Source organism: Heliangelus exortis, chromosome 1 (assembly GCF_036169615.1).
Source record: "Heliangelus exortis chromosome 1, bHelExo1.hap1, whole genome shotgun sequence".
Lineage (NCBI taxonomy): Eukaryota > Metazoa > Chordata > Aves > Apodiformes > Trochilidae > Heliangelus > Heliangelus exortis.
Window position 1 is genome coordinate 91056127 of NC_092422.1, and position 8768 is coordinate 91064894.

Genomic DNA, 8768 nt, shown 5'->3' on the forward strand with positions numbered 1-8768 from the left:
TTTAAAACTGATTCTTCAGAGCCTGAAGTTGATGTGCTTCCTAATGGATCAGAACATTCCTAAATGTATCAGAATCTTACTATTCTATAATAATCCCTGTGCATTCATAATATCCTTACCAGTTTTCTTCCACAACATTAGTAATTCTATTTTGAAATCTCTTGGAATATGAAAATATATCAGCATTTAAATGGCTTTACCTAGTAACTGTAAGTCTTTGTGTTGCAAAACATGTTATGCAAAAAATGCTCTGAAGCTTTCTCTCTCAGTATGAAATCCTTTCACATAAAAAAGGAGTTACTGATATTAAGGTTCATCATTCATCTCTCCTTCTGGCTGGGAAGTATTGATGCTTGTAAGAAATTGTTCTACACACAGAAGTGGTTTGAAATAACAAAGTGCTGCTGCATGCAGGTCCATCCAGGGGAATTCCAGTATAGCATAGCAGAAATAACTTGGTTTTAAGTGATCTAACAAAATATAGAAGGTAAAATAGCAATTCCAACTGAGACATTCTGCTTTACATCAAACTTATAATTTATTTTTCTTTTTGGAAGTATAGTTCATGTTTTATTATTTGCCCTTTACATAAGGACAGCATGCACAATCTCATAAATCTGTAGGAGGTCACTAGCATTCCTCAGTTTGCAATATTTTTTACCAGCTCAGTGCCACACATTGCTGTTGTTGGATTATGCATTTGTGCATGCATTAAGAGCCTTACTTGTTACCAAGGTGACTTCTTTAAAAACTTGGAAGACTAAAGTTTTTTTCTAATCAGAATTTTGTTTTTCAAAGCAGCAACAAGTGTAGTAACTTTGATATTTTAAGTACTGGACAAGTGTATTAGTTGTTCTTACATGGTCCAGACTTGTCGAGGGTGGGGAAGGAATGAACTCCAGCAACTCTGTTATCCCATTTTAACAGTTACAGCACAGATTTTGCCCTAGGCACAAGCACTTGCCTCGTCAAGTTTTGCTTTGTCACATTAGAAGGAATGTCTTGGAGACAAGTCCTTGAATTTTGAATTTTGAATTATGAGTTGTATCTATAAAGCTTGCCCTGGTAAATCCAGAACCCTCTCCAAACTCCAAACATACAAAATTATACCTAGGGATAAACTTTTACTCTGTGCATAGACTAAGTTCAGAATTTCACTTAGCAGGTCTTGCTTCAGTTGTTGCACTTCCTCTGTTATCTTTACTTTTATCCTGGCTTGCCCAACACACTTTGGAAACATCTTGCAGAAAATTTTACTTGCAGAAAATTTTACTTGCAGAAAATTTTACTTGCAGAAAATTTTACTTGCAGAAAATTTTACTTGCAGAAAATTTTACTTGCAGAAAATTTTACTTGCAGAAAATTTTACTTGCAGAAAATTTTACTTGCAGAAAATTTTACTTGCAGAAAATTTTACTTGCAGAAAATTTTACTTGCAGAAAATTTTACTTGCAGAAAATTTTACTTGCAGAAAATTTTACTTGCAGAAAATTTTACTTGCAGAAAATTTTACTTGCAGAAAATTTTACTTGCAGAAAATTTTACTTGCAGAAAATTTTACTTGCAGAAAATTTTACTTGCAGAAAATTTTACTTGCAGAAAATTTTACTTGCAGAAAATTTTACTTGCAGAAAATTTTACTTGCAGAAAATTTTACTTGCAGAAAATTTTACTTGCAGAAAATTTTACTTGCAGAAAATTTTACTTGCAGAAAATTTTACTTGCAGAAAATTTTACTTGCAGAAAATTTTACTTGCAGAAAATTTTACTTGCAGAAAATTTTACTTGCAGAAAATTTTACTTGCAGAAAATTTTACTTGCAGAAAATTTTACTTGCAGAAAATTTTACTTGCAGAAAATTTTACTTGCAGAAAATTTTACTTGCTTATGCTTTTAATAATTTGTGTTTGGATGTCTGAAAAGAAAAAAAGAAGCAAACCAGTGGTAACAATGGTAAGACATACCCTGAGATACTGTACATTACAGTGACTAATGCAAGATCACAAAAGTGACTTGATGAGTAGGTGACAGGATGGGTCTGGCAGGACTGATTTATCTTCCCTGACCAAATTTCCATGGATAAAGTAGTGATTATCCCACTTCTTGTCACTTGTATTTATGTATCTAAAATTCTGGCATCTCTGGCATCTTGCTTGTATTGTCACCTCTGGCTATCATGTCACCCATTCTGTTTTAGACATTCTGCCTCTCAAAGACCAACTCAAGAAGCTCCAGTTCTTGCTCCAACCCCTGCCCTTTTCCCCAGCATGTTATTTTGTATTTCCAAAAGATTTAGAGTCTCTGAGATTTACAAGCATTTCCTACATCTCCCTTCTGAAAATCACTTTTTCTCTCACCCAAGGATAGGCATAGTTCAGTGGCTGTGGCTTCAGAACTTGGTTATACAGGCTTTACCAAAGCCTGCAAAGATTTTGTGTGCTGGCAGCACAGCACGGGGGGAGCACAGATAGAAAAATTTTCAGTAGTCCTCAGCTGAGTGCTGCTCTTGCTATTTGGAGTCTGCCAGGAATGACTTTCATATTTGGAGCAATTATGTATTTATAAGTTGCACTTGGTAGTCTCAGTTGTTTCTATAGGGTTAATTTCTTGGGGTGGAGTTTTTTTGCTCTTGTGCCACCTTGAAATCTATCACTTGACCTCTTTTTGTTATGTCCTCCTCCCAATATATTGAAATTTATTGTGTACTATCTACCAAGCAGGTCCCTTACCTATCTCCTTAGCTTTTACTTTTGACTATGTGCTTGGACCTGCCTGTATTTTGAGTGCCTGCATATTTTCTTCCTATTGAAGTTGTGCCAGGAACTCATTTTGTTTGCAGTTTCGTTACTACCACATCCCACTCGCATGAAACACCCGAGGTGTTGTGTCATTTATTAATCTTAATGAAATTATACCTGATTTTCTGTTTGCTCTGTGTTGCATGTCAATTATACATGCTTCTCCTTTATTTATACTGCTCATGCAGGTTGTTGTTCTCTCTTCTGATGACATGCACCTGCATCTCTGGCAAAGCCATAATCAGTTCCCTGTCTTGTCAGGTATACTGGGACACCTCCAGTAATTCTGGAGGCCCAGGAACAATTTCAGCTGTCGTGAGTGTAGGGCTGGCTGCTATTTACTATTGTCCAAATCTCTGGAAAATTTTATTGTCTGTCCTACTCTTACCATTTCCCAAGTCCAGTGAGGAGATGCTCATTCAAGGACAAATGTACAAAGAGCCCTAGGATATTGGCAGGAGTTTGACTTATGTTATTGTTTTGTTTTGGTTTTTTTTTTCTCTTTACCATGGAGCAACTGTTAATTACTTTTTACCTTATGCTTTTTAGTCAGGGTAAGTTCCTTTTATCTCGTAGTACTTCCGTTTGATGCTGACGATTTCAATGAGTAGCCAGAGTTTTGCTCATAACTCTGCTGTTTCCAAAGCCATTTTGTTCATTTTCATATCTGGAGCTTCACTATTTGTGTTAAAGGTTTTAAAAGCCAGGGACTTATTAAGGTACTGGAGAAATCTGGAGGAAGAAGTAGAAGATATATCTGTCTTTGAGTATTTTTTTTACAGCTGACTATTATGTCTCTTGACTGAATATTTGGAACTACTCTAATTATCAAGCCTGTAAGAGCAGTAAAGAGGAAAAGCTGAAGAAGTCCTTTAAATGTCATTCAGATAGACACTGCCATTATTTGATTCCCTTGGTGGGAATGTGTTGTGCTTTTTGGGGTGCCAAGGGCTAGATTTAAGCATGTTCTGTAGCTCCCCTTCTGCATCTGTAACAGTTATTCTAAAGTTTGAATTACATCTTTCCAAACATGACAGACTTTTAAATGGATTTTGGTGAAATCATCTTGGTGTCGTTTCCGAACAGTGTCTCTCTCTTGTCAGGAAAGCTAAATATAATAAGGTGACTTTCACCAAGTATATATGTAGTATTGAAAAACTAAATAAAAGATGACCAGCTATAGCAAGTGGCTGTTTCTGGTTACAGCATTACCAGTCTTTGGTAATGACTTTGAAAGGAACTTAGTTTTTAAGCTTTATAAGTCTTATGCTTTTATTTTGTGATCCACTATACAAATAAAACAATACGTGATTCTTGGTGAGCTGCTAATTTGAATTAGATGGATTCAGGAGGTCCAAAGTTTTTGGGTTTGGTTTGGGGTTTTTTTTTTTTGTTTGGGTTTTTTGGTTTTGTTGGGGTTTTTTACTTTTTTTTTTTTTTTTTTTTTTTTTTAACAAAAAGGTAAAAACTCACTGCTTGGTTTCAAAGTGTTAATGAATAAGAATACCTTGGAAAACATGAAAGTGATCTTGTATATTCTCTAAAAAGAGATCCTGATTTTTTTTGTGTGTGTGTGTGCGCATAATTTTCAAGATGTGGTTTTCTGGTTTGCTGCTTTTTCCCCTTTTCTACCTCATACCTCTTCCTTAATTGATTTGTGTGCTGTATGGTTTGAGTAATAGCTTACACCCTAACTTAGATGCAGTTCTCAACAGAACTGTGCATCTACTTTTTTTTCCTTATAGGGGTGGGGGATAGGGGAGACTTGTGTGAATGGAGCCTTAAAGCATAAGTAAATTGTCTAATTTCAGTGAATTAAAAGACGAACGTGGAGGTGCCCATAGGTGGAGCTAAATATCAAGCAGTGTCACTGAATACTACTGAAAAAACCTTAAACCTAACCTCCAGCTAAGGCTTCCATCACAACAGCAGCTGTGGAAAATAAATAATTTCACTATTCGATTACAAAAGCAGGGTATTCCTTGTCTGTGATCCCTTTGAATATAATTGACATGAAACATATCTGTGGTGTACAGAAAATCTTGCAGGGAAACACTCGTTAATAACGATGCAAGCTGCAGTGTGGCACTCTGTGCTCTGGTTAATTTCATGGATAATTCATGTATACAGTGTTTTATTTGGCCTGCTAAGTAGTTTTCAGGGCAGGATAATTATTGGAAGATAGCTTGCAGTTAGTTTCACATCTCAACTTGTTAGAGGACCACAAGGATACAGTAGAAGTTTCAAAGACTTTTCTTTCTGTTTGTGCAGTTTGTGGTTTATAAGCTCTAAGCAGCTCACAGAATGTGCCTACTTCACAGCAAGGTTGCTTCCAATGCTTGAATAACTTTGTACGTTTTTGCCTGGGTATCTCTGTGTGTAAGTAAGAATGCTTACAGTATAGTGGGGCTAATCCAAATGGTAAGATGTTTTGTATGTGGGCTGCCTTTAACAAAAGCAGCAGAAATTTCTTTGCCTTTTCCAGGTTTGGAACTGAAGTATCTTGGATTGAGCCATTGTCACGATAAGTGGTGATCAAAGATAACCAAAACATCAAAGATATTGATGCTATTTGAACTGGGGAAATACCACTTGACATAAAAAGCAGTTGCACAGCCCTTTGTACCTCCTGTTTTCCACTCTGGAGATTCTCCCTATTCTGTGAAATGGAGTTTAACCCTCCTGATCTGGTGTGGTTTGAATCAGGAAGCTGCTGAGGCACTTGTTACCCTTCTCAGTGACTGAACTGGTTCAGGTGCTGAAGCACTTCTGTGTAGTAGACCTGGGGGGAGGTCTTACCTCTGCTTTGGTTGATCCCCTGCTCTGTAAGGACAAACAGATTAGCAGTCAGCTGGCATTTTACCAGAGCAAACGTGGAGATCTTGTGTGCATTTATTTCTCTAGAAAGTGACGGATTTGTCAGCGTTTGTTTGTATCTTCTCAATGTCCCTCTGATTTGTCCTGTTCAGATGTTTTTAAAAACAGTGTTTCTCTCAAAGGCTTCAAAAGCAGCAAGCCAGTGAACTCTAAAGACTGCCAGGGAATTTCTGTTCAGCCAAGTAATTATTTCTCAAACCTATTTTTTAGATGCTTTATGTGTACTCCATACCTTGTTCACAGGAGAGAGAGTGCACCAAGAGCATGCACATGCTACTACAGCCCTTGTGAGGGAATTGAATTATCTTGTTATGATACCAAAAGCCAGAACTGTTGCATGTCATAGCACACAGGATTCTGGCTGAAGGCAAATGAGCTTGTCTGTGGTGAAGGACACCTAGAAGGAGGTTTGTTTTGGGGGATAAAAAAAAGTGCTGCAAGGTGAAGCCATGCCTATTACTGCTTTTCCAGTCTCTAGAGTGGCTCTGTCTGAAACAAGGTAGCTGCCCAAGCTAGCTCAAGATGCACTTCTTAGATGTACTGGAGTTATTCTTAAGACCAAAAGGGGTTAGGCTTGTATTTCCTCAGCCACACACAGGATTTCATTTGAAGATAGGGAAAAGACTTTCAAGAAGAGTTTTTGCATGCTGAAATCTATTGCTCCAGGTGTTTGGCTGGTTTGGTTTTTTTTTTCGGTTTTTTTCCATAAGATTTCTTATACTGAGATTTTTTAGGAGGAGCACATAACAGACAGACCAAGGCAGTGGGAAGAGAGGGAGAATGCTGTGATGGAAAAAGTGGTAAGAGGAAGATGGAGGACAGAGACAATCCTAGGAGCATGTGAACTGATTTGGTATTAGGAAACTGGGAGGAAGCACAGGGCAGGCTCTCACTAGTGTAGTCTGCTGGTTTCTTGGTGTACTCAACATGGTTGTGTGATCTGTGACCTGCTCTATGACTAGATCCAAGCCATTTCAAGAACTTCAGGGCACATGTATGGGGAAAGGGGTGAGCACAAGTGCACTCTCCCTCTGTCTGGCCTGTGGTTCCTGGATGAGAACGTGGCCTCATCAGACCATACCTGGGACACTGTTACCATAATTTTCCCCACCTGGGCTAATCAGTGAGGTGTCCAAATGTCAAGCATCTCAGGTCACACTGGCATCTGTCACACTCCTGCCTGTGTCCTAACCAGGATGGCCAACAACAGCTGTAGTTGCTCTGCTTGGTCACCTACCAGCTTCCAGTGTGATGCAGCTGTGTGCCTGCCCTGGCTCCTAGGCTTATGCCAGGCTTGCATGAATTCATTAGAAAAAGGAGAGCCGAAAGAGATAGCTGAGGCAGAGATGAAGGGTCTGCAAATGGGAAAGAACCAAAATGGGGAGTTTGACATGGACATCAGGGGGAGCTGGGCTCAGATTTCCACTCCCAGCACTCCTCAGTGCCCTCACATGCAGTCTCACAGTGGATGCAGCAGTTCCAGAGGTTCTTCCTATCCACTGGCACTATGACTGCTTTAGGGGACTGTCACACCAATTCACTCTGTAGAAGCTCTGATCCAGCAGCTGGACCCGTGTCCCTGGCACTTCACCTTCCTCTCCCACAATACATGCTCCACATTGCCAGGTTGCCCATGTAGCACCAGGTATGTGTCAAATTCCTGGCCTCCTCCTGATTTTTAAGGTTGTAGAGTAAGCCTCTACATTATTATGCTCCAGTTGTACATTTGTATTACACTGACCTTCTTTCACCCCTTGAACCAAGGGGACAAGTCTAATGGCCTTTCCAGTCATGGTGCTGCTGATCAGGATCTCTGTTCTGAGGTTCAGTCAAGCACAACTATGGTATGGTGTTATTTTTAAAAGCACAAGCAATTGTAATGTCTTGAATTATTCTTAAAACTAAGGACTCAGGCCTTTTCTGGACTTTTTTCTTTCTTTCTTTTCTTTTTTTAAGTGTTAAGGAGGATACACAATTCAGTCTGGCAGCAGCTACATGTTACATGCCTATTCTGTGCTATATAGCTGAAGCTCATCATGTGAAGGACCATAAGGAAGCTGCTGCACCATAAGGAAGTCCACTTGGATGCAATGTGCTCACAGTAAGCAGGGAAAAGCCAACCTAATTATAGTGAAGACTTCTACTGCCTTAGGTCTCTTGAGAAAAGATGAAATTAAAAACTTCAGGCAGATGAAAATAATGCAGTTTGTGCTGTGGGAAAACTTCAAGCAAGGACATGGGGCTGTTTTATCTACCAGTGAGGTCTTGAATTCACTTGGGTGAATCATGAGTAGGTATTCAGTTTGAAGTCTCAGATGTGCTAAATAATTTATATTATTATTTTTTTTACTACTAAAAAAAGCCTAACTAAAACTAAACAAAAGCCCCAAGAAATCTGATGAGTAAGCCATGAGTTTTCTAGGTAACTTCAGCTTTGGATACTCTCTCCTTCCAGGGGAGCATTATACAATGGAAACTTTGACACAGCCTTAATTACAGGCTAGTTCTGCTGCAATATAGCTCCTGTACTCAAGTCAAAAAACTTCCTGAGCATGGTACAATGTTTCAGCACGTACTTGCTGAGGAGTGGTTCTAATGGCTCACTGTTGATTAATGAGAGTGATTTAGCAGCCAGAATTTTTGCATGAGATTAAGGAGGTTCAGTACATTATGCTGCTAAATTCTCTGCCAAATTGTGTAGTATGGCACAGGGATGTATCAAGAACTTCCCATGTTTTGTAAGTGTGGAAGGACCTAGGGGGTATTCTGCTGGTTAGTAAATACCCAATCTTTCTTCTCCATAGAGCATGGCCATGAATTAACTCATCAACACATCCCATAACTTCCTTCTATTTCCTAAGGTTTCCAAAATGCATTTGGGTAATAGTATTGCTCAGTACTTGATCTCTGCCCTTGCCTCCCTTATACATTCATCACATTGCCAGAGCCACCTTGGGACTCATTTTATGCCTAGCCCAGTTTTCCATTTCTGAGAATGCCAATCCTGAAGCAAGGTTTTGCTGCATTGTTTTAGGGGCACGTTGTTCATCAGATAATAGAGTGGTTGAGGACAGTGGCAGATGTATGGGCTCT